Raw genomic sequence first — 25,940 nt, 5'->3', positions numbered from 1 at the left:
TAAATGCTCTATTAGAGTGAAATAAGTTTTTAAACTTGCAACTGACAACTTTATGCTTACTTGAAAGGCAGTTTGGCTCTTGGTTTATCATCTAAGGGTCTGTGGTGAATGGTGATTTAAAATATAGACCTTTCAAACATCATCAAGATAGCTACCTGATATTCCAGAATAGTTGTCAAAGTGATTAAAATATTCCAATGTCATCAACACTTGAATGACGTGTGCTGAAGCAGCTGACAAATGATTCAGCACTGGGGGTAAAATCAGTCTGAAATCAACGTTCTTGTGGTGTGTGCTTTGGTTAAAAAGATAATTTAGAAGTTGATTGGTGCATTTGGAAAGTTTGTCTTCATTTTTCTCTTCAATACTCACCCAAGTGTCTGTTAAAGGTGAGCTGTGAGTGGCTGATTGGTTGAACAGCACTGAGATCATATCTTCAGCTGATAATCACATGCACTTTCACATGTTGAGTGACAAGATATTGGTAACTGGAGTTTGGACAGGACTTCTATAATCTGTGTGAATTTATGTAGCTTTAAAGGAGCCTGTTTTCAGAAATTATAAACTGGTTGACGTGAGATGCATGTTAGTACTATATGCTGAAACAATGGTTTATTCAGCCGAAATATTAATCATATGTAATTAGTTTATTTAAATATAGACCATCATAGAATAAAATAAAATGAATAAATATGGGATAATTGCAGACAAGTGGTCATTAGAAATGATTGAAAATTGCATAAATTGAGAAATGTTGCCGATGAAAAATAACCAACCTCAGAGTCTATTACTAAAGATACTATTGTTTTGTGGGAGTTGGTTCTAATTTACCATAAAACAGCAAAAAAAAAATGATGGCATCTTCTAGATCTGTAATAGAGATTTTACTCTGCTTGGGTTAAGAAACTGCAGAGGACTGCACTGTAATGCTTTGAGTTGTACCACCAGAGGCTGCTGGTGAGCTATGAGACTACCAGTGATCCAATTCAGCCAGAACAAGGTAACAGGTATGACTATCGGTAGGTAGGTACTAAGCCATGAATTGGTTTGACAGTTATAATCTAGTATTGCGATGGGTTTGCTACAGATCAATTCCATTTTGAGAAGTTACAATGCCACCAGCAACAAACTGTTTCATACATGGGCTGGAAGAGGAACCTGAACCTTAATGCAAGTTAAGTTTTAAAGAAAGAAAAACTTGTAGTTACAAAGGGCCTTTCATGCCCCCAGGACATCCTGGAGTCTTCAGTAGCCAATGAAATGTTTTTCATGTGTAGTCACTGTTGTAATGTGAAAAAAACAGCTGCCAATTTGCAAGCATCAAATTCCCACAAATAGCAATAGATAATCTGTTTTTGAGATGTTAGTTGAGGCACAAACATTGGCCAGTGCACCAGGGGTAACTTTCTTGCTGCTCTTTGAAATAGTGCCATGGGATCTTTTATGTCCACTTCAGAGAGCAGTTGGGACCTTGATGGTATGTATCATCCAAAATATAGCACCTCTGACAGTGCAGCATTCCCTCTGCCTCTGAGGTGAGTGTGTGACCAACTGAGCCACGGTTGTATATACTGCACCTTTTCCAAATGACTCAAATAGGTTAAAAGCAAAATACTGCGGATGCTGGAAATCTGAAACAAAAACAAAAATACCTGAAAAAACTCAGCAGGTCTGACAGCATCTGCGGAGAGGAATACAGTTAACGTTTCGAGTCCGTATGACTCTTCATCAGAACTAAGAAATTTATAAATTAGGTGGAATATAAGCTGGTTGGGGGTGGTGGGACAGGTAGAGCTGGATAGAGTGCCAGTGGTAGGTGGAGGCAAAGAAGAGATTGCCAAAGAGACACCTCTTCTTTGCCTCCACCTATCACTGGCCCTCTATCCAGCTCTACCTGTCCCACCCCCCTTCAACCAGATTATATTCCACCTCATTTCGATATTTCTTAGTTCTGATGGAGTCATACGGACTCGAAACGTTAACTGTATTCCTCTTCGCAGATGCTGTCAGACCTGCTGAGTTTTTCCAGGTATTTTTGTTTTTGACTCAAATAGGTAGTTGGCAAGGTGGGAAGCCATTCAGGAGAGAACATAAGGTTCACTATGCATGTTTTTTAATTTGCAGTTCACTTCTGCCTTGAAGATAAAGGTGGTTTGTGTATCATCAGTATGAACCTCTTCATTCCAGCCAGTGGAAAAAATAATTTATTTATTCTGTTCTCAGACATATTTGTGACGAGATAGAAGATTTCCATATAACCTTTTTTAAATTTTCCACAAAGGGTAATTTAATCTGTATCCACTAAATCCGTTCCTCCTTAGCAATCACCTGAGGCTGAACGAGACCATTCATAACCTTTGTTTTATATTTGACCCGGAGGTGAGCTGCTTAGCACATATCTGCATCATTACTAAGACTGCCTATTTCCACCCCTGGAACACCTGAGTCTGCGTTTGTTTGTCCGCTGCTGAAACCCCCTGTCGTGCCTTTTTTGCTTCTTGTTTTGAATATTCCAATGCACTCCTGCTGGCCTTCCACATTATGCCCTCCATATGCTTGACATCATCCAAAGCTCTGTGCCCATGTTATAATGTACACCAGGCACTGTTCACCTGTCACACTGTGCTCATTGATTTACATTAACATCCAAATATCTCAATTTCTAAAATTTCTCAGCCTTGTTTTCAAATCCCTGTATGGTCTCAACTCTATTTCTAATCTCTTCCAACCTGCAAAGCTATCTGCACTCTTCCAATTCTGGCATTTGAGCATTGCCTATTTTAATCACTCCATTGTTGGTGCCATGCTGTCAGCTAGCTAAATCTGTAATTCCCTCCCTAAATTTGTTCACCTCTCGTCTCTCCTTTTGAGCTACCTCTTTTGACCAAGCTCTTGGTCATTGATCATAATATCTCCTTTACATACAAAAATACCTGTTAGCAGCAGGAGCAAGCCTTTTGACCCCTCAAGCCTGCTTTGCCATTCAATAAGATGATGGCTGATCTGATGATGGTCTGAACTCCACATTCTGCTTACCTCTGGTAACATTTGACTCCTTGTTAGTCAAGAATCTATCCACCTCTGTCTTTAAAATATTCAATAGCCTTACCTCCATTGCTCTTTGGGGAAGAGAGGCCCAAAGACTCATGGCCCTCAGAGAAAAAAACTTCTCATTTCTGTCTTAAATGGGAGACCTCTTGTTTTTAAACTGTGTTCCTAGTCCTGGCCTCCCCCACAAGGGGAAACACCCTTTCAGCATTCACCCTGTCAAGTTCCCTCAGGATCTTGTATGTTTCAATGTGATTGCCCCTCATTCTTTCAAACTGCAATGGATACAGGCCCAACCTAACCCAGCCTTTCCTCAAGATAAATCCCCATCCCGGGTATCAGTCCTGAACCTTCTCTGAACTGCTTCTAATGCACTTAGACTTACTTAACTAAGGAGACCAGAACTGTACTCACGCTACAAATGTGGTTTCACCAATGCCCTGTACAATTGTATCAAAGCATCCCTATTTTTATATTCCATTCCCTTTACAATGAATGGCAACATTCCATTTGCCTTCCTAATCACTTACTGTACTAACATACTAACTTCTTGTGATTCATGTACCAGGCCACACATCCCTCTGTACCTCAGAATTCTGCAATTTCTCTCCATTTAAATAATATGCTGCTTTTTTATTCTTTCTGCCAAAGTGGGCAAGTTCTCATTTTCTCACATTATACTCCATCTGCCACATTTTTTCTCACTATCTTTATTCCTTTGCAGGTTCCTTATGCCCTCTTGGCAGCTCACTTTCCTGCCTAAATTGTGCCATCTGCAAATTTAGCAACCATGTGTTTGGTCCCTTCATCCAAGTCATTGATATAAATTGTAAATAGTTGTGGCCCCAGCAGTGATCCCTGTGGCACTCAACTCTTGACAACCTGAAAATTACCCATTTATTTCTACTCTTTGTTTCCTGTTAGCTAACCAATACTCTGTGCTAATATGTTGCCTCCTGCAACATGAGCTCTAATTTTGCCGTGTAACATTTGATGTGGCACCTTGTCAAATTCCTTCTGGAAATCTAGGTACAGCACATCCACAGGTTCCTCTCTGAGCAAGTAACAAGCAATGTGGATAAAGAACTCCAGTAAATTAGTCGAACATGGTTTCCCTTTCACAAAACCATGTTGACTCTGCCTGATTGTATTGAGATTTCCTCAGTGCCTGGCTATAACCTTCTTAATAATAGATCCCAGCATTTTCCCAATGATAGATGTTAAGCTAACTGGCCTATAGTTTCCTGCTTTCTGGCTCCCTCCTTTCTTGAATAGAGTAGCCACATTTTCTCGTTTCAATCTGATGGGACTTTTCCAGGATCTCAGGAATTTTGGAAAATTAAAATCAATGCATCTCCTATTTAGCAACCACTTCTTTTAAGATCCAAGGATGAAGTCCATCAGGACCTGGAGACTTGTCAGCTTTTAATTCTCATAATTTTCCTAATACCCTTTCCCCAGTGATTATAATTGTTTGAAGTTCCTCCCTCCCTTTCACCTCCTGATTCACACTTATTTCTGGGATGTTATTTGTATCCTCTACAGTGAAGACAGATACAAAATATCTGTTCAATTCATCCACCATTTCCTTATTTTCCATTATTCCCCAAAATCACACTTTTGAGGGCCAACGTTTACTTTGCTTTCTTTCCTCTTAAGTACCTGTAGAAACTCTTTTTATGTTTCGAGCAAGTTTTCTCTCGTACTCTAAATTCCCCTTCCTTATTAATCTTTTAGTCATTCTTTGCTGTTCTTTATATTCTGTCCAGTCTTCTGACCTGCCACTCATCTTTGCAGAATTGTATGCTTTTTCTTTGGATCTAATACTATATTTAACTTCCTTAGTTAGTCATGGATGGTCTGTCTTTTCCTTGGAGCCTTTCTTTCTAACTGGAATGTATATTTTCTTAGTATTCTGAAATATCTCCTTAAATGTCTGCCTCTGGACCTCTACTGACCTATCTCTTAATCTAAATCCCCAGTTCACTTTAGCCTGCTCTGCCTTCATGCCCTCATAATTGCCCTTATTTCAGTTCAAAACACTGGTTTTAGGCCCACTCTTCTCTCACTCAAACAAAATGCGAAATTCAATCGTGTTATGATCACCGCTATGTAACTCTTTCGAGTACAAACCCTTTTCCATCTGTTTCAGATGAAGTTACATTGTTTCGCAGTTTGCCATTGTGAGATTTGAACTCTTGATCTTGGGGTTACAAACCAAGTACCATAACCACTTGGCTATTTAGGCCAAGCATCACCGCTATGTAGAGGCACCTTTACTATGAGGCCATTAATTAATCCGGTCTCATTGCACATTACCAGATCTAGTATACCCTGCTCTCTGGCTGGCTCTAAAACATGCAACTCTCATATGGCTCACCGTTCCATTTTGTTTGATGTTACCATGTGAAGTGCCTTGGGATGTTTTACTATGTTAAACACACTATGTAAACACAAGTTGTTGGTGCTCTTTTTGGTATTGTACACCATCACCCTACCCGCACCACCACAATTGGCAACCTTGTAAATAGGGCCCGAGCCATTTGCACACCATGCAAGCTTAATGCTGAAACAGGGTACATCAAAGACAACCTGTGCGATAATAGCTACCTTGATCACATCGTTTTGCACTGTATATCATGCAAGCACATGAATGGGCCTAAGGCTGTCACATTCGGCCCTGAAAAGTGCCCAGTTGACCTCCGATTACCCTGAAAGGACGAGGTATCTCAAAAATTTGAGCAACAGGTTAAACCATCTGTTTTGCACTGCTACTATGCCGTAGCAACACAAGTGGTATTCGCCACTAACAGGATGCTGCCATCAAGCCAAAAAGACGTTCTGCCTATCACACAAATGAGTAATGCGGTATATGAAATGTATTTCAAATAAAGTAATCTCCGGATTACTCACAGTGCCACATGCCAGCGAGTACAGAAATAGGAGGATAAGACAGATGAATGAGTGATGGAAAGATGGTGCAGGAGGGAGGGCTTTAGATTCCTGGGACTGACTCTGGGGAAGATGGCACCTGTACAAGCTGGATGGGTTGCAACTGAACAGAGCTGGGACTGAGTTCCTTGTGGGGCATTTTGCGAGTGCTGTCGGGAGGCTTTAAACTGATTTGGCAGGTGTGTGTGGGAACCAAGAGAAAATATTGGAGAGGAATACCAGGGTGCACAAAATAGTAGGAGGGGCAGATAGCACTAGTATAGAGAATAGTAAGTTAATAGGTAAAGTCAGGGCAAGGGAGAAAGTAACAAAATCTAAATCAGGGTTACTTTGCATGAATGTGAATGCATGGAGTATAGTAAATAAGATTGGGGAGTTACAGCTGCAGATTGCCATGTGTAAATATGATGTTGTGGCGATAACTGAGACCTGGCTCAAGGAAGGGCAGAACTGGATGTTAAATATTCCCTGGTACAAGGTGTTCAGAAGAGGTAAGAAAGGAGGAGAGGTGGTGGTACTGGTTAAGGAAAGCATTGCTGGAGACAAAGGATGTCCCAGAGGGTTCAAGGACAGAATCAATTTAGCTAGAGCTAAGGAACAAAAAGGATGCAATTACATTGCTCGGGATAGTCTATAGACCACCAAATAGTGAGAAGGAGGTCGGAGAACAAATCTGCAAGGAAATTACAGAGAGATACAGGCATTATAGAATATTTATAATGGGGGACTTTAATTACCCAAATGTATACCGTGACAGTGGTAGTGTAAAGGGTGGAGAGGGTCAAAAGTTCCTAAATTGTGTTCAGGAGAATTTTCTACAGCATTATGTGTCCAATCCAACAAGAAAAGATGCACTGTTGGACCAGGTTCTTGGAAATAAGGTGGGCCAAGTAGATCGAGTGTCAGTGGGAGAACATTTAAGAGACAGTGATCCTGGTATTGTACGTTTTAGTATGATAGAGAAGTCAATAGACAGTCCAGAGTAAGAATAATTAACTGGACAAGAGCTGACTTCGATGGGGCAAGAACAGAGCTGAACCAGATAGACTGGAATGAAAGATTGGCAGGAAAAACTGTAGCTAAACAATGGGCTACCTTCAAAAAAGAATTGGTTTGGGCACAGTCAAGGCATATTCCATTGAATGGGAAAGGTAGGGCAACCAAATCCAGTGCTCCCTGGATGAAAAAGGAAATGGAAATTAAGATAAAGAAGAAAAAGTGCACTTATGACAGGTGTTGGGTAGAAAATACAATTGAGGATCAAGAGGATTACAGAGGGTTCAGAGGGGAGGTGAAAAAACATACTAGAGAAGCATAGAGGGGTTACGAGAAAAGACTGGCAGCCAACATAAAGAGGAATCCCAAAGTCTTCTATAGGTATATAAATAGTAAAAGGGTGGTAAAAGGAGTAGGGCTGATTAGGGACCTAAAAGAGAATTTACACATGGATGAAGGGGCCACGGCTGAGGTATTAAATGAATACTTTGCATCCATCTTTACCCAGACCATGGTGACAGATGAGGAAACTCCGTCACTAGAAGGGTTCAGAATTGACATGGTGCAAGTGTTGAATAGACTGTCAGTACTTAAAGTTGACAAGGCACTGGGACTGGATGAGATGCATCCAAGGATATTGAAGAAAGTGAGAGTGGAAATTGCAGGGGCACTGCCCGTAATCTTTCAGTCTTCCCTTGACTGGGGGGATGTGCCAGAGGATTGGAGAATTGCAAACATTACACTCTTGTTCAAAAAAGGTTGTAAAGATAAGCTCAGCAATTACAGATCAGTCAGTTTAACTTCATTGGTGGGCAAGATTCTAGAAACAATTATTTAGAATTAGTAGTCACTTGGAAAAATATGGGTTGATAAGAAAGAGCAAGCATGGATTTCTAAAAGAGAAATTGTGTTCAACTAACTTGCTGGAGTTTTTTGAAGAGGTAACAGAAAAGGTTGATGAGGGTAGTGCTGTTGATGTGTACTTGGACTTTCAAAAGGCATTTGACACAGTATGACACAACAGACTTTGAGAAAAGTTATTGTTCAATAAAAGGGGCAGTAGCAGCGTGGATGCAAAATTAGCTGAGAAATAGGAAGTGGAGAGTAATAGTTAATGGATTTTTTTGGGCTGGAGGAAGGTTTGTAGTTGAGTTCCACAGGGGTTGTTATTGGGACCCTTGCTTTTCCTGATATATATTAATGATCTAGATCTTGGTCTGCAGGGGACAATTTCAATGTTTGTGGATGATATGAAGCTTGGGAGTGTTGTGAACTGCGGGGAAGATGGTATGGAATTTCAAGAGGACAAGTTGGTGGAGTGGGCAGATAGGTAACAGATGAAGTTCAGTATGGACAAGTGTGAGGTGATGCATTTTGGTAGCAAGAACATGGACATTCACCAAGGCTTCTTCAGCAGCACCTTACAAACTCATGACCACTACCTTCTATAAGGACAAGGGCAGAAGATAGATGGGAACTCCACCACCTAGAAGTTCCCCTCCAAGTCACTCACCATCCGGACTTGGAAATATATCACCTTTCCTTCACTGTCGCTGGGTCAAAATCCTGGAACACCCTTCCTAACAGCACTGTGGATATATCCATACCACATGGGCTGCAGCAGTTCAAGAAAGCAGCTCATCGCCACCTTCTCAAGGGCAACTAGGATGGCCAATAAATGCTGGCCCAGCCAGCGAAGCCCACATCCCATGAATACATTTTTTAAAAGGCAATATAAAATAAGGGATGAAATTTTGAAGGGGGTGCAGGAGCAGAAAGACTTGGGTGTATATGTGCATAGATCATTGAAGGTGGCAGGACAAGTGGAGAGAGTGGTTAATCCTCCGCTTTATTAATAGGGGCACAGAGTACAAGAGCAGGGATGTTATGCTGGATTTATATAAGACACTCGGTCCTCAGCTGGAGTATTGTGTACAGTTCTGGGCATCAATATACATTATAGGAAGGACGTGAACACATTGGAGAGAGTGCAGAAGAGGTTTACAAGAATGGTTCCAGGGATGAGAAATTACAGCTATGAGGATAGATTGGAGAGGTTGGGATTGTTCTCCTTGGAGAGAAGAAGGCTAAGAGGAGATTTGATAGAGATGTTCAAAATCATGAGGGGACTGAACAGAGTAGATAGGGAGAAGCTGTTCCTGCTCGCAAAAAGATCAAGAATGAGAGGGCACAGATTTAAAGCGATTTGCAAAAGAAGCAAATGTGACGTGAGAAAAAACATTTCACACAACAAGTGATTCGGGTCTGGCATGCAGTGCCTGGAAGTGTGGTGGAGGCAGGTTCAATCGAGGCATTCAAGTGGGCATTAGATGATTGTTTCTATTCAGAAAATGTGTCGGAGTATGGGGAAAAGGCAGGGCAATGGCACTAGGTCAAAATGCTTATTTGGAGAGCTGGTGCAGACATTACGGGCCAAATTGCCTCCTGTGCCATTAAAATTTTGTGATTCTGTGATGAATTTCATGCCAGTGTGATGCTAGGTATGTAGGCCGTATGTCCCAAAAGCTGGCGGATCATATCAAACAGCATGTCCCAGCCACTGTTCACAACAGGCAAGGCACAGACCATACTCAACCAGCCTGTGCTTGCAAAACTCAAAACAGTGTCCAACGTTAGATGTGATTCCGTGATTGGACAACATTTGCTAAATAATCCTCAGTGTGCTAAGAATTACGCTGACAACCAATTTAAGATTGTCAGTCAGGCTCATTGTGTGGCGCGTTTGCATGTACTGGAAGCTACATATATTAATTCACCAGGGCCTGTTCTTTGCAGACAGAAAGAACATGTACACACATTGCACCTGTTTCAGCTAAACAAAATAATTGACAGCTGACTCATTCCTCAGGGTGATGCCTTGACCAATCTGGATCAAGCTGCCTAGTTTAAATCTGAAACAGTTCTTGGCAATTAACTGCCAGTCACCCCCATGTCAATGCCTCTTCCAATCAGAGTCCACTTCCCAACCAATCAGCACTCTCTTCACATATTGTATAAATTGTTGTTTTCCCCTTGTATTGGTATTCTTGCAAAGTGTCCTGATGAGTACAAGGTGAAAAGCTTCGACATGTCTGTCTTAGCTGCAACATTAAAGGTGTTTCAAAAAATGCTTGTAATATTGGCCTTGTTGTGATCTGTATCCTTGAGACCTGCATCCATGACTTGTTATTTTCATGCTTTGGCAGTGAACATAAGAAATAGGAGCAGAAGTAGTCCATTCAACCCATTAAACCCACTCCTGTATTCAGTATTATCATGCTTGATCTTCTACCTTAACTCCACCTTTCCACACTATCTCTTAATTGTTAGATTTTGGTTACCATCACAAACGTATTGGATGACTGGGCATCAACAGCTCTCTTGGATAGAGAATTCCAAAGATCTACAACCCTTTTGAGTGAAGGAACTTCTGCTCATCTCAGTTCTTAATATGAGATGGTTATTTCTAATTCTAGGCTCCCCAGCAAGAGGAAACATTCTCTCAGTGTCTATCAAGCCCCTTAAGAATTTTGTTGCAATGGGATCACCTCTTGTTCTTCTAAATTCCAGGGTTTAAAGGCTCAGTCTTTGTGATCTTTCCGCATAGGACACTTCACTCATCCCAGGAATCAATCAAGTTAACCTTCATTATTCTTCCACTGAGGCCAATATAATCCTTTCTCGGTTAAGAGACCAAAACTCTACAATTGTATATTATATTTAGAGTACTATGAAGTTACAACATTCATGTTAACTTTGTGATTCATGTACCATGCCCACCCGTGTCCTTCTGAATGCCAACATTTCCCAATCTCTCACCATTCAAAAAAAAAATTCTGCTTTTCTAATTTTCTTTCCAAAGAGCTTTCTGCACTGTGAAACTCCTGGCAGGATAAAGGAGCTTGTTTGAATATAGCAGTGTGAATGTTAGGTGCTAATTTAAGTTTGTTTCAATACAAATGAAAACAATGTTACCATAAAAGTAGTTTGAAAAATCTGTCAATTGTAGAAATATTTCCATTTTAATTTTTAAAAAGCAAGTATACATTTGTCTTGCAGCATCGGCGGAGAAGAAAAGAGTTGACGTTTCAAGTCCTCATGACCCTTTGACAGAACCAAGTTCTGTCAAAGGGTCATGAGGACTCAAAACATCAACTCTTTTCTTCTCTGCTGATGCTGCCAGACCTGCTGAGTTTTTCCAGGTTTTTGTTTTTGTTTTGGATTTCCAGCATCTGCAGTTTTTTTGTTTTTACACATTTGTCTTCCCTCATTGACTGGAGGGGTTAGGGGAGGGGTCCCAGAACTGAGCGCATTTTGTAGATGAGATTGTCCAGGATACTGTCCAGAAGCCTGTGGGAAATACTGTTAAATAACTGCTTTGAGCTGTGGGAAGCTATCTGAATTAGGCCATTTCCTGGGTGCATGTACTGGATGTGTGTGGTATTTTCCCCCCTTTTTCTGTCTCTTGCCCCTGCAATTATATCAATTGTCTAATTAAAAACATAAATACTGGAAATTCTTAAGGTCCTTGACCAGAAACGTTAACTCTTTTTTTTCTCCCTCCACAGATGCTGCCAGACCCACTGAGTATTTTCAGCGTTTTTTGTTTTTATTTCAGATTTCAAGCATCGGCAGTGTTTTGCTTTTGTATATCAATTGTGTATTTGCAGCTATTGGTTGGTTAGTTTTGTGTTGTGTGAAGTGCAAGGACAAGCTTTAGCTCTAAGTTCTGTGAAGTACCAAATGTGGAATATTGCTGTTCAGTATATTATACTCAATTTTTTTCAAACTGAATTTTACATTTTACCAGCAAATTATTTTCATTACCAATTTAAAACTGAGGGAAAACACTGGTGTTTGCTTGCTACTGACTTCTCATGGAGGAGGTAGGCAACCATTGACATAAAGCTTTAGGTCTCAAGAACAGCAAATGACCTTACAGTACTTTGACTCAGGCATGGAATATTTTTAAACTGTAAACTTGACTCAATTGCTAGGGATTCTCAATAAACATGTAAAGCTGAAATTATAGTTAATGGGAACAGAGGAAGTTGCAGTTGAATAACGAAATGTCAAATGAATGCGTAGCTCAATTGCTTCTTGTAAATCATTGCTTTTACCATGGTAGCTGCAATTGGAAGAATATAGCATCTCTCATTACCTCAGGGCATCCCAAAGCCTTTGAAGACTATCGATGTTCTTTTTGAAATCTAGTCACTATTGTAATGTAGGAAATAAGGCAGCCAATTGGTGCATAGCAAGCACCCACAAATAACAATGTGATAATAACTACGTGAGAATTTTAAAAAATTCTTTCATGGGACTTGCTGGCCAGGTGAGCAGTTTTATTGCCCATCCCTAATTGTCCTTGAGAAGGTAGTGGTGAGCTGCCTTCTTGAATAATTGCAGTCCATGTGGTGTAGGTACACCCACAGTGCTGTTAGTGTGTCCCAGGATTTTGACCCAGCGACAGTGAAGGAACGGTGATATATTTCCAAGTCAGGATGGTGGGTGACTTGGAGGGGAATTTCCAGGTGGTGGTCTTCCCAGGTGTCTGCTGCCCGTGCTCTTCTCGATGATAGAGGTCATGGGTTTGGAAGGTGCTGTTGAAGGAACCTTGGTGAGTTGCTGCAGTGCATCTTGTAGATGGCACACACTGCAGCCATTGTGCATCAGTGGTGGAGTGATTGGATGTTGAAGATGGTGTATGGAGTGCTGATCAAGCAGACTGCTTTATCCCAGATGGTGTCAAGCTTCTTGAGTGTTGATCTGTACCCATCCAAGCAAGTGGAGAGTATTTCATCACAATCCTAACCTGTATCTTGTAGATGGTGGACAGGCTTTGGGGAGTCGGGAGGTGGGTTACTCTCTGCAGGACACTGGAAAGAATCCCTCCTTCCTCCTCTTCAAAATAATGCAACCACTGAGCTACAGCTGAAGCCTTTCTTTGCCTGTTTGACATTTCCCCTCTTAACCCTTCCCATTATATCATATGTGTACCCTCACCCTCAAATGGTTTAGTTCCCAAATTCTCCAGCCTTATGACAATTGATAATTATCTTCAAATTCTTTTTAAGTAGGGCGCCAAGCTCTGTCAGCAAGTAGTGTGTGAGGGATGATGCCCCAAGCAAAATGTTAACAAAGTTGCCATTCTGAGACTTGGCAATTGGCCAACCCTGTATTTCTCAATAGTTTATGCTATCCTGTTGCTGTGTAATACCAAACATTACACATTGAACATGGGTCATTAACATAAGGTGGATCAGAGTAAGTACAATTGTTGAGTTAATGTTTAACTTATTACATCATATGCAACAGTTGCTAAGGCAAATAACATGAGTGGGTGCATCACAAATGCTGTACACTTGACAGACAATAACACTAACATACTCATGCGAGTTTACATGTTGAGATGTGCTGGCCTGACTTCCATTAAGATATTGGGGAAAGCAACAATTAAAGTTTAGATCATTTGAGCTGTGAAGAGAGGTTAAAATAGCAATTTGTATTCTCGTAATGTTAAGGGAGACAGTTTTTGAAAATAAAATTTGTGGACAAATGTTTTTTATTCACCAAAAACTCCGTTTGAATGATGCTTCAACTTCAGCATGGTAAACAAAAAAGCTTTCCGTTATTTCTCCGAGAGAAGAGATTTAGCGGGCAACATTCATTTAAGCATGAAAAAACACACCATTTTATTCTCCATCTTGGTGGATACTGTCAAGTTGTTCTTGTGTGTGCTGTCTGTGATTTGATGATAGGGCACACTATGCTGACCTAAAACTAGTAGTGTTTATCAGCTGTATGTCATATGATTTATTTTGCTGCACTTAAGAGTTAATTTAATCGAACACATTTACCAGCAGGTGAATTTGATTATAATCATAAAAATATATATAAAAACAAAAAACTGCGGAAGCTAGAAATCCAAAACAAAAACAGAATTACCTGGAAAAACTCAGCAGGTCTGGCAGCGTTGGTGGAGAAGAAAAGAGTTGATGTTTCGAGTCCTCATGACCCTTCAACAGAACTATGTGAATCCAAGGAGAGGGGTGAAATATAAGCTGGTTTAAGGTTGTGTGTGTGTGTGTGTGTGTGTGTGTGTGTGTGTGTGTGTGTGTGTGTGTGTGTGTGTGTGTGTGTGTGTGTGTGTGTGTGTGTGTGTGTGTGTGTGTGTGTGTGTGTGTGTGTGTGTGTGTACAAGCAAGCAGTGAAGGTTAGCCCTATCACTGCTTGCTTGTCCCTACAACCACACACCCCCGCCCCCCTCCACTTCTCCTTCCGCCTCTCTCCCCCACCCACCCACCCACCTTAAACCAGCTTATACTTCACCCCTCTCCTTGGATTCACCTAGTTCTGTTCAAGGGTCATGAGGACTCGAAAAGTCAACTCTTTTCTTCTCCGTTGATCATAATCGGCTTGTTATTCATCTTCAACTGTGGTTAGCAATGGATGGTATATTTTTATGGGGGAGATTACCCCACCATGTTGGAACAATAATATAATGTCTTTAGTTTGTTTATGTAGTGAGCTATATGAGATCCTTTTGATTCATACAGGAATATCAGTTTGTGGTTTAGTTTGATACTTTAAACAGGATGCTTGAGGAAGTCTTGAATTCTGTGCCTGGAAATAGTGTACAGCGGAGCAATGCATTTTGTGATGCATGGTAAACTTCTTGTATGACTGTAACTGTTACTTACAGCAAAGCTCATCCCCTAGAGTGATAGTGGGTTCCAAGGAAACTCTGTCTCTTCTTTGGTCCTTCAGGTTTTGTTTCTTTAGTTCTTGCGACCATGCTCAAATGATACTAATTGGAGCAGTAGCTTCCCTGATACGGGAAGTGTCTCACTCAGTGTCCTGATGAGCGCGAGACAAAAAGCTTCAGTATATCTTTTTTTTTCTCAGCAATACTCAAGTTCTGTGCTGCCAAACGACTAAATACAATTAAACTAAGTCTGAGTTGCTGATGCTTTGAGAAATGGATTGCCATATTGTGAGGGGAAGCGTGTGTATGGCCTGTGGGATAAGTTTTGGACAATTCTGGTCTAGGGTTTCTAGGATCAAGGTAGTTTCTTGGATCAAATGTCAGAAAGCGGATGATGTCTGTGGAATTGTCACCCCAGTTCCATTGACTCCAGTGTATTTTGGGGTCTTTGGGAGATTATGGCAGGGGGAGGTGGAATCTCCCATAATATATTTTCATTGGAAGGAAGCAATTTTATGAAGCTGTTTTATTTTTATTTTTTTTTTCAGTAGAGCGCTGAGACAAACGATCACCAGCAGCTCCAAGAAACAAAAATCGTGCTTCCAAAATCTCTTGATATTGATTCCGCATGGATAAAGCACAAGTGCCTCGTCCATGTGCTACTCACAGCAGAAGTTAGCTGAATTGATGAAGCCTGTCCAGCTAATTGTTATTACTCTGATTAATTAGCACACTGATAGCCTGTTACAATGCCATTTTAAGCTAGTGGTTATCCAGGAGGAGCATTGTGGATTTTGAATTGCTGTTTTTTTACATATAGAAACTTGGGAGGAAGATCTACTTGCTCCCTCTGGGCTCTGCAGTAACAAAAGACTATTGTTGCCAAATGTGTTTTCATGTCCCTTCCCTCCCACTTCCACCTTCTTTATCTCTGAGCCTTGCCTTTTTCCTCATTCCAACTGCTCGGTTGCCAAAACAAATAAGAGGACCTGAGCACTGTTCCTCTAATGAGTGGAAAGAAGGGCGAGGGCACTGTTTGTGTTGCTGGCAGTGGTGATATCATTTTCAGCAAGGGCAGACTAAGCCAAATTTTCTAAGCATCAATGTTGATGATCAATTTTCCCTGCCTTCAGAGACTGCAGTCTTCAGTATCACACCTCATAATTTTAACTATTAGCCAATCCTCTCTGAACCAGATGCATTAATTCTGTCTGATTTGGTATCAACATGTTGATTGTTGAAGGAATTGTGCCTCCACCTATCATGTAATCACACTTTTTAAAAAAAAATTCAGTAGTAGCACAGCACAACTCAATGGTAACAAAATGTGATTCCATTTGAGTTGTCCACCCAAGATTTGGTCGTGATTTGTTGATTCAAATAGCATTGTTCATCATCTAGAGTGGCAGTGGGTTTCAAGGAAACTCTACCTTTGGCAAAACAAAAATAAAAATACCTGAAAAAACTCAGCAGGTCTGACAGCATCTGCGGAGAGGAACACAGTTAACGTTTTGAGTCTGTATGACTCTTCAACAGAACTAAGGAAAAATAGAAAAGAGGTGAAATATAAGCTGGTTTAAGGGGTGGTGGGACAAGTAAAGCTGGATAGAGGGCCAGTGATAGGTGGAGATAGCCAAAAGATGTCATAGACAAAAGGACAAAGAAATGTTGAAGGTGGTGATATTATCTAAGGAATGTGCTAATAGGTGACATTAAGGGTAGAAAGCAGGACGAGCAAGGTACAGATAGCCCTAGTGGGGATGGGGTGGGGGAAGAGATCGAAATAGGCTAAAAGGTAGAGATAAAACAATGGATGGAAATACATTTTAAAAATAATGGAAATAGGTGGGAAAAGAAAAATCTGTATAAATTATTGGGAAAAAAAGGGGGATCGGAAAGGGGGTGGGGATGCAGGAGAGAGATCATGATCTAAAATTGTTGAACTCAATATTCAGTCCGGAAGGCTGTAAAGTGCCTAGTCGGAAGATAAGGTGCTGTTCCTCCAGTTTGCAGTGAGCTTCAATGGAACATTGCAGCAGGCCAAGGACGGACATGTGGGCATGAGAGCAGGGTGGAGTGTTGAAATGGCAAGTGACAGGGAGGTCTGGGTCATGCTTGCGGACAGACCGAATGTGTTCCGCAAAGCGGTCACCTAGTCTGCGTTTGGTCTCTCCGGTGTAGAGGAAACCGCATTGGGAGCAGTGAATGTAGTAGACTAAATTGAGGGAGGTGCAAGTGAAATGCTGTTTCAATTGAAAGGAGTGTTTGGGCCCTTGGACGGTGAGGAGAGGGGAAGTAAAGGGGCAGGTGTTGCACCTTCTGCGGTTACTTGGAAAGATGCCATGGGAGGGGGGTTAAGGTGTAGGGGGTGATAGAGGAGTGGACCAGCGTGTCCTGGAGGGAACAATCCCTACGGAATGCCGCCGGGGGGGTGAAGGGAAGGTGTGTTTGGTGGTGACATCATGCTGGGGTTGGCGGAAATGGCAGAGGATGATCCTTTGAACGCGGAGGCTGGTGGGGTGATAAGTGATGACAAGGGGAACCCTATCATGGTTTGGGAGGGAGAGGAAGGTGTGAGGGTGGATGCAAGGGAGATGGATGGACCAGACACAGTTGAGGGCCCTGTCAACCACCGTGGGTGGAAAACCTCGGTTAAGGAAGAAGGAAGACATATCAGAGGAACTGTTTTTGAAAATGGCATCATCAGAACAGATGCGATGGAGGCGAAGGAACTGAGAGAATGGGATGGAGTCCTTACAGGAAGCGGGGTGTGAGGAGCTGTAGCCAAGGTAGCTGTCGGAGTCGGTAGGCTTGTAATGAATATTGGTGGACAGTCTATCACCAGAAGTTGAGACAGAGAGGTCAAGGAAGGGAAGGGAAGTGTCAGAGATGGACCAAGTGAAAATGATGGAGGGGTGGAATTTGGACGCAAAATTAATAAACTTTTCCAGATCCAGATGAGAGCATGAAGCAGCACCGAAGCAATCATCGATGTACCGTAGAAAGAGTTGTGGGAGGGGGCCAGAGTAGGACTGGAACAAGGAATGCTCCACATACCCCATAATGAGACAGGCATAACTGGGGCCCATGCGGGTACCCATAGCCACACCTTTTATTTGGAGGAAGTGAGAGGAGTTTAAGGAGAAATTGGTCAGTGAGAGAACAAGTTCAGCCAGACGGAGGAGAATAGTGGTGGATGGGGATTGTTCGGGCCTCTGTTCAAGGAAGAAGTGGAGAGCCTTCAGACCATCCCAGTGGGGGATGGAGGTGTAGAGGGATTGGACGTCCATGGTGAAGAGGAGGCGGTTAGGGCCAGGGGACTGGAAATTATTGATATGTTGAAGGGTGTCAGATGAATCACAGATGTAGGTGGGAAGGGACTGGACAAGGGGAGAGAGAATGGAGTCAAGATAGCAAGAAATTAGTTCCATGGGGCAGGAACAGACTGACATGATCAGTCTGCCTGGACAGTCCTGTTTATGGATTTTGGGTAGGAGGTAGAAGTGGGCTGTCTGAGTTCGGGAGGCTATCAGGTTGGAAGCTGTGGAAGGAAGATCTCCAGAGGAGATGAGGCCAGTAACAGCGCTGGAAACAATGGCTTGATGTTCAGTGGTGGGTCATGCTCCAGGGGGAGGTAGGAGGAAGTTGGTACTCAGCCTCTGTGAGGTAGAGGTCAGTGCGCCAGACAACAACAGCAACACCCTTGTCAGCAGGTTTGATGACAATGTCAGGGTTGGACCTAAGAGAACAGAGTGCAGCAAGTTCAGAGAGAGACAGGTTAGAGTGGGTGAGAGGAGCAGAGAAATTGAGACGACTGATGTCACGCCGACGGTTCTCAATGAAAAGATCAAGAGAAGGTAAGAATCCAGAGGGAGGGGTCCAGGTGGAGGGAGAATATTGGAGGCGGGTAAACGGATCCAGTGAACGAGGCGAGGACTCCCGCCCAAAGAAGTGAGCCCGGAGACGAAGGCGGCGGAAGAAGAGTTCAGCGTCATGCCGAGCCTGAAATTAATTGAGATGACGGCACAAGGGTATGGAACTGAGTCCTTTGCTGAGCACTGAACGTTCAGCACCAGAGAGGGGAAGGTCAGGGGGTATGGTGAATACATGGCCGAGGCTGGGATTGGAAGACGGGATGGGTACAGAGGGGCGAGCAGGGGTGGAGGGTCCTGGATGGGTGTTGGTTTCGATGAGTTGTTGGAGCTTGCGTTCCTTTGCACCTGAAAAACTCTGTACCTTTGGTCCTTGAGGTCTTGTTTTTCAGGTCTCGCAACCATTCAAATGACACTGTGGTACAGGGAGCCATTCAAGTGGGGGGAGAAAAGAGAAATGTAGTTGTAATTGGAGATAGTATAGTTAGGGGAATAGATACTGTTCCCTGTAGCCAGGATCGAGAGTCCTGAAGGCCGTGTTGCCTACCTGGTGCCAGGGTTAAGGATATCTCATCTGGGCTGCAGAGGAACTTGGAGTGGGAGGGGAAAGATCCAGTTGTCGTAGTCCACATAGGTACCAACGATATAGGTAGAACGAGGAAAGAGGTTCTGCTGAGGGCATATGAGCAGCTAGGGGCTAAGTTTAAAAAGCAGAACCAAAAAGGTATAATCTCCGGATTACTACCTGAGCCACGAGCTAATTGGCACATTGATTAACATGTTCATCAAAGCCAGATTGTCACTTGGGTGTCATTGAAGGACAGACAAGCTGAGCTGTAACCTATTTTAGAATCGGAAGACTAGACATGTTGTTTGTTGCATTTTCACTAGGCCTTATAAAGAGGTTGAGTCCTTTATGGTTAAACATGAAGTGTCTATTGATAAGACATAACTATGTACGTCTGTACAGGATATAGTCCAAGATAGGAGCTAACTTCATGCTGGTTTCTTCACAGGTCTCTGTCCAGTCCACAACTCTCTCTGGACTCTGGGTCATGTGAATTGTCAAGAAGATATAATAATGTCTATAATATTAGTGGAAATTATTATAAAATAGAGTTTATTGGTGTGTGTGTGTGTCTGTCTGTCTGTCTGTGTCTTAATTGGATTAAAGCCAGTTAGTGTAGAGGCTTTGATGTATAGAGAAGTAGGTTTGAAATGGTAGTTTGATAAACATAGGGAAATAGAAGGTGAGATATAAAGAGGGCAATTTGTATTTTTGAATAGACTATTCAAAAGAGTGGGTGAAATATGACATCTAACCAGGTGAAGCTCTGAAACAATATGTTTATTGTTTATTAAAGCTTACTAGTAAGGTGGGTATTATGAAAGGGTTTTATTGTTAGAAGATTTAAAGTTTTTTAAAAAACCCACTGACAATGAGAATTTGCATTCAAAGAGGAAAATATGTATAAAGGAAGAGAAGTCAGTTGGTAAAAGGTGGAGGGATTCTAAGACCAAAAGCCTCCAGCCTATAAGCCTCAAGCCTGTCTGCCAAGGACCCAGAGCTGAAAGAAACTCATTTTGAATGCGACTGTCCATCGTATGCTTTGCCTGAGGCCTGTTTAAATCTGTGTGTTTTACTGTTGCCTTACTGGGGTTCTAACTGAGAGTCAGATTAATTATGGGATTTTTGTAGTTATTATCATAGTAATTTTGTAGACATATATATATATGCTTACAATCTTTCTTGTATTAATAAATGTTTAATTTTTTTTTATAAAAAAAACCTCGAGACTTGGTGGCCTTATTACTACTGAATTCAAAGCCTACTTCTCGAAACATACAAATTGCAAAAATTAGTTATGACAGTTGTTTCAAGTTTCCCTGTGGGATTTGAACAGCTCAGCCTTTGCCATCGGCTGTGTCATAATAAACTTTACATCACAGTGGGGTCACTTCCCACATTAACCCTTGCTATGCCAGATACCCTTGTACTATTCCCCTAAGTCTTCATACAATATATTTACAGTACAATTGTATTTACTCAATGTATTTACATGACCGTAATGTTAGCCCTTCTCTTCCCCCACCAAGTCTCTGTTTTTAAACATTGAAGGAGTCTGGAGGCTTGACAATATTTCCAGATCTTGTTCTGGTAATATTTGGAGGAATGATGGTTGATTTTTGAGGAGTTAATTTAGGCAAACCTTGTTGATTCGGATATTGCTTTGTATGTTGTTTTTTCTGGTGCTTGACTGTTGCCTTATTCTCTTGTTCCACTCTTTGGAATTGAACCACACTTTGTCAACTCCCCATCTCGTCTGCTCAAGGGCAAACCAGCTTATCTTATTCATTTCAGAGAGAATCTATTCTGTTTGTTCTTGGTGGTGAACCTTGTGTTTCTTTTTGCGTTTGGCCTGCCGTGATCCTTGTGGGAATTGAAGGTGTCTCTCCTCGTCGTATAAGTGTATCTTATCAATGGGCTCACCTTGCAGTTTGATCTTTTCTGTGACATCATTCTCTTTGGTGTGCTTCTGTGCTTCTCAGGTGGGCTGTGGCATGTTGATGGTTGCTTCCTTGTTCCAGCATCTTTTTGCTGATGGATGCATTGGCTGGAGGTTACAGTGTCTGTGCTGTGGTGTTTAGGGGTATTGTGACAGCAGCTATTGGGGCCTGAGCTTCAGGTTTGTCTTACTGCTGCAGGTCAATCTCTTGGTTTTCTTCCACTTGAGGCCCTTTGTAACTGTGAGTGGTTGACTGGTCTAACCAACAAGGAGCTTCTCCTGCCTGAAAAGAAAATGGACAAACTGGCTCTGCCAAGAGTGAACATAATTCAGAGCTGAAGTCCCAGTCGTGAGTCTCTTTACTATTAGATCTCTTGAGAACTTGCACTTCTGTGTAATTGATGATAGAGGTTGTTTTGATATCTTCTGCCGTTTTAAGAAGTTTAAGAGCAGCACAAGCATCTCTGGTCAGAAAAGATGATGATTGGTTATGGATGATGTTCAAGATTTCAAAACCTGTTTGCTGCCATATCTTAATGGTTCCAGAATCATGTCTATAACCAGAAGTTGGATTCCTCTCGGCCCATAGCGTGGGGTGTCTGTCGTTTGTAGCCAGAGGTGTCTCAGTCACAGCTCCTTGTCTGAGAGGACCGTAATGCTGTCCCTTGTGTCCAATTTAAAGTTGGTGAGATGACTATTCCAGAAAGGTAATCTAGGATCTTTGACGTCACCCAAGAAGCGCACCTGGGTCTCCCCTTGGTATGGTACCTCAATCTCGCCAATCTCCTTGGAATCCTCTGCCCGTCTAAGTATTTTAGCTTTGTGCTTATTATCCTGAAGTATCCCATGCAATTTCAATTAAAACTGCACTGATATTGCAGAACATTGGCCATGCCTGAGAGGTAATTTGGCTCCACAGTGGTGACTTGGTTCCCCACCCTCTTGTGGTCAATTTGGTTGTTGCTTCCCTTGGCCTGGAATATCCCTGCCCCTTTGCTGTTTTACTAGCTGGTCAGAGGGGTTGCTCTTTACCATAGCTTGCTTTCACCACCTAAAAAGATTGGTGCTACAGGCAGATTTTGGATGACCTGACAAGTTAAATGGCCTTTTCAAGGGTCAACACTTCTTGGTCTGAAGCATGTCTGAAACATACTCGGACAACAACTCTGTCTCTTAAATCCTGATTTGAGGTCACTGTAGTCGCAGCCTTCAGCTAATCAAGCGGTCCTCCTGGTTGTTGGACCCATTTGTTGAACTTTGCTCTCTTAGATTTTGTTGCTTCTCGGATTAAAATGTGTCAGATGACGTTGAATTTAGCTGAAGTTTCGTTGATTCCTTACTTTGCAATAATACCGTCAACTATCGACGCTATTGAATAAATTAGTGTGTTCACTTGTTGAGCTCCTGGCTTTTTGTCCAGACCTGAAGCTGTCATATATCTAAGGAATCTCTTCCACCAAAGAATCCAATTTTGTGCTTGGTCTGGGCTGCGGTTAAAACCAAAATTGTCTAGAAAAGTCTTTTTTTAATATAATCCATGATTGTTGAAAATTTTTTGTGGGTACAGCTTTAAATGCAGTGCAGGTTTCAAAGACGGAGCCGCAGTAAGCATTTTTTTTCGTGAGCCTTCCTGTGCTTATCCGGTTTTGGCAAGCTTCTGCTGTGATAACGGTCCTGACTTCTTTGTGTCTTGTTTTGTGCAGCAATTCACTTCATGGACTATTCTGGACCTTCCCTGCACTATTGATGGATTTTCAGATGTTTTAAAATCATTTCTCAGCTTTGGTTGGGTTTTTAAACTGCTAGTTTTTGTCTGCTTGCAACGAGCTCACCCGCCATGTGCTGTGACGCTGATTCTGCACCCTGGCAGGCCATGGTGCTTTCGGAAATGAGTTGCTATGACTTTTAAGAGACAAAATATTTTTACACTAGTTCTGGCAAATTTTTTTACCTCACCTCTGCTAAGTCCTTTGACTCTGCACTCTGTGGGTTTTCAAACTGGACCTCCGCGAGATGTTATGGAGCCTTCAGCTGCATAGTGGAGTTGTTTCTTCTGCCCTCTGCTTCCAATTCTGCTATGGAGCTTCTTTCAGGTGGTCCCTCTCTGTGTCTTCAACTTCAAGTGCTTTCAGCCAAGTCAGAATTCTGCTCCTTTAATTTTCCAGCTTTTGAATTTCTGCTCCAGCTTCTCTGAGGTTCTGGGTTTTTCCATAAGCTGTCACCATGTTGGATGTTCAGGTGGTCTCATGAAGAGGTTCTCAGTCTTGTATGGTTGAACGTTAAGTGTCTATCGATAACGTATAACTATGTACATATATATAGTGTATAATCCAAGCTGGGGGCTATCTACATGCTGGTGTCTTCACAGGTCTCTTTCCAGTCCACAGCTCTCTCTGGACTCTAGTCATATGAATCTCTCCATCACACTGTGCAGCACTGTTCCCAATCCCACATTAACCCTTGCTATGCCAGATTCCCTTGTACTACACTGGTCAGTTTCTCATTTAGACATTCTTGGAGTGGGAACTGAGAAGCTGGAGAAAACATTCAATGTCACCCACTAGCTATTGAATACTAGTCACAATGTACTTAACAATCCGAGGTCATTTAATATTTTTACAATTATTGTCTTTTAATTTGGAGCCTGGAGTAGAGGAGCAAATTATCAGTGCTAATTATGAACCTGTTTTTCGAATCTGGCAGCTAACTTGTAGTAAAATGCGCTTGCATAAGTTTACCATCCGTTTATGGAAACTGAGAGTCTGTCCTTGCACATTGGGTTCCCAAAGATCTGCCCTTGGCTGAATCCCATTGCTCACGTACATTCTGCGCCTCAGTGGCGTCAGTTGAAAACATAAATTTGGATGGCATGTGTACGTTGGTGCCCAGCTTTACCTTTCCGCACTCTGTATCACAATGCCTGTCCAAAATCCAGTATTCTTTTGAACAGAGATCTCCCCCCCCCCACCTAAATATTGGAAGACCAGAGCATTGTCTTTGGGCCTTGCCAGCTAGGCTCAAGTGGAGCTGCTGGATAGAATGGCCCTCATCTTAATTGTAAATACAATGTGCGATTTCATCCTTCTTCCTGGTTTCTGCCTGAGGCTGAACCATGTCATTTGCAAGTTTGGTGATCTATTTGATCTGGAGATCAGTTTCCAGCTGTGACTCCATCTTGCCAAGCTCATACTTCCACCTCCAGCACATTTCCTGCCTCTGATTGTGCCTCAGCTCATCTGCTGCTGAAGCCCTCACCCATGCTTTTGTTATCTCTCTATTTGACTAACCCAATTCTTTCATAGCTGTATCCCATTTTCTACTGTCTAAATTTGCAATTCCTTCAAAATTTTGCTGCCTCTATTTTAACTTGCATAATGTCCTGCTCTCACTATCACAACTGTGCTTGCTGACCTACATTGGATCCTGATCTAGCCATGTATTGATTTTTTAAATTTACATCCACTTTTTTCAATCTCTGCATAGCTTGTCTCTAACCTCCAAAAACTCTGCACTCCTCCCTGATTATGCATTCCCGATTTTAATTGCTTCACTGTGCTGGGGTGTGCCTTCAGCTGTCTAGGCCCGAAGCTTTCGAATTCCTTCCTGAAACTCCCCTGCCTCTCTACCTCTGTCTCCCCCTTTTAGGATAAAATCAAAATACTGCGGATGCTGGAAATCTGAAATAAAAACAAAAATAGCTGGAAAAGCTCAGCAGACCTGACAGCATCTGTGGAGAGGACGACAGAATTAATGTTTCGAGTCCTTATGAATCTTCATCAGAACTATAAGAAAAAAATAGAAATGAGGTGGAATATAAGCTGGTTGAAGGGGGACAGATGGAGCTGGATCGAGGGCCAATGATAGGTGGAGGCAAAGAAGAGATTGCCAAAGATGTCATAGACAAAAGGACAAAGGAGTGTTGGCGGTGGTGATATTAGCTAAAGGATGTGCTAATGATGACATTAAGGGTAGAAAGTGGGATGAGCAAGTGACCGGTGGCTCTAGTCAGGGTGGGGTAGGGGGAAGGGATCGAAATGGGCTAAAAGGTAAAACAATGGATGGAAATAAATTTAAAAATAAGTAAGTCTACTGCATTCGCTGCTCCCAATGCAGTCTCCTCTACATTGGAAAGACCAAATGCAGACTGGGTGACCGCTTTGCGGAACATCTTCGGTCTGTCCACAAGCATGACCCAGACCTCCATGTCGCTTGCTATTTCAACACACCACCCTGCTCTCATGCCCACATGTCCATCCTTGGCCTGCTGCAGTGTTCCAGTGAAACTCAACGCAAACTGGAGGAAAAGCACCTCATCTTCCGACTAGGCACTTTACAGCCTTCCGGACTTAACATTGAGTTCAACAACTTCAGATCTTGAACTCTCTCCTCCATCCCCAAGTCCCTTTCCAATTCCCCTTTTTTCTAGTAATTTATATGTATACTTTTTAAAATATATTTTTCTCTTCCCAGTTATTTCTATTATTATTTTTAAATTTATTTCCTTTCCACAGATGCTGTCAGACCTGCTGAGCTTTTCCAGCTATTCTTGTTTTTATCCCCTTTTAGGACATGCCTTAAATCCAACCACTTTAACCAAGCTCCTATCCTAATACCTCCTTGGGTGGCTCAGTGTCGCATTTTGTTTTGTCAAGTCTCCTCTGAAGTGCCTTGGGAAGTTGCACTACATTAATGGTGTTATATAAATGCAAGTTGTTGGCTCCTAGCATCTGAATAAGTATATTTATTTAAATAAATATGGCGGACCCGATTGGAAATGGTGTTTGAATTTAACAAGGAATGGGGGCAAGTGGATGCAGTATTCTAAAATTGCCCTAGAAAATTGGGGTAATCTTCAGT

The 25,940-nt window shown here is 42.1% G+C and overlaps 1 protein-coding gene and 1 non-coding gene across 2 annotated transcripts in view; one reads left to right on the top strand and one right to left on the bottom strand.

Moving 5' to 3' along the window:
* LOC121286157 (neuroepithelial cell-transforming gene 1 protein-like) overlaps positions 1-25,940 on the top strand; it is a 58,663-nt gene that overhangs the window by 18,212 nt on the left and 14,511 nt on the right. The window lies entirely within an intron of this gene.
* Positions 15,253-15,382, bottom strand: LOC121286575. Its single transcript, XR_005944998.1, has one exon. It is a non-coding gene; the product is annotated as a U11 spliceosomal RNA (small nuclear RNA).

This window comes from Carcharodon carcharias, chromosome 13 (assembly GCF_017639515.1).
Source record: "Carcharodon carcharias isolate sCarCar2 chromosome 13, sCarCar2.pri, whole genome shotgun sequence".
NCBI classification, from domain to species: Eukaryota; Metazoa; Chordata; class Chondrichthyes; order Lamniformes; family Lamnidae; genus Carcharodon; species Carcharodon carcharias.
This window is presented reverse-complemented; position numbering and strand designations above follow the sequence as displayed.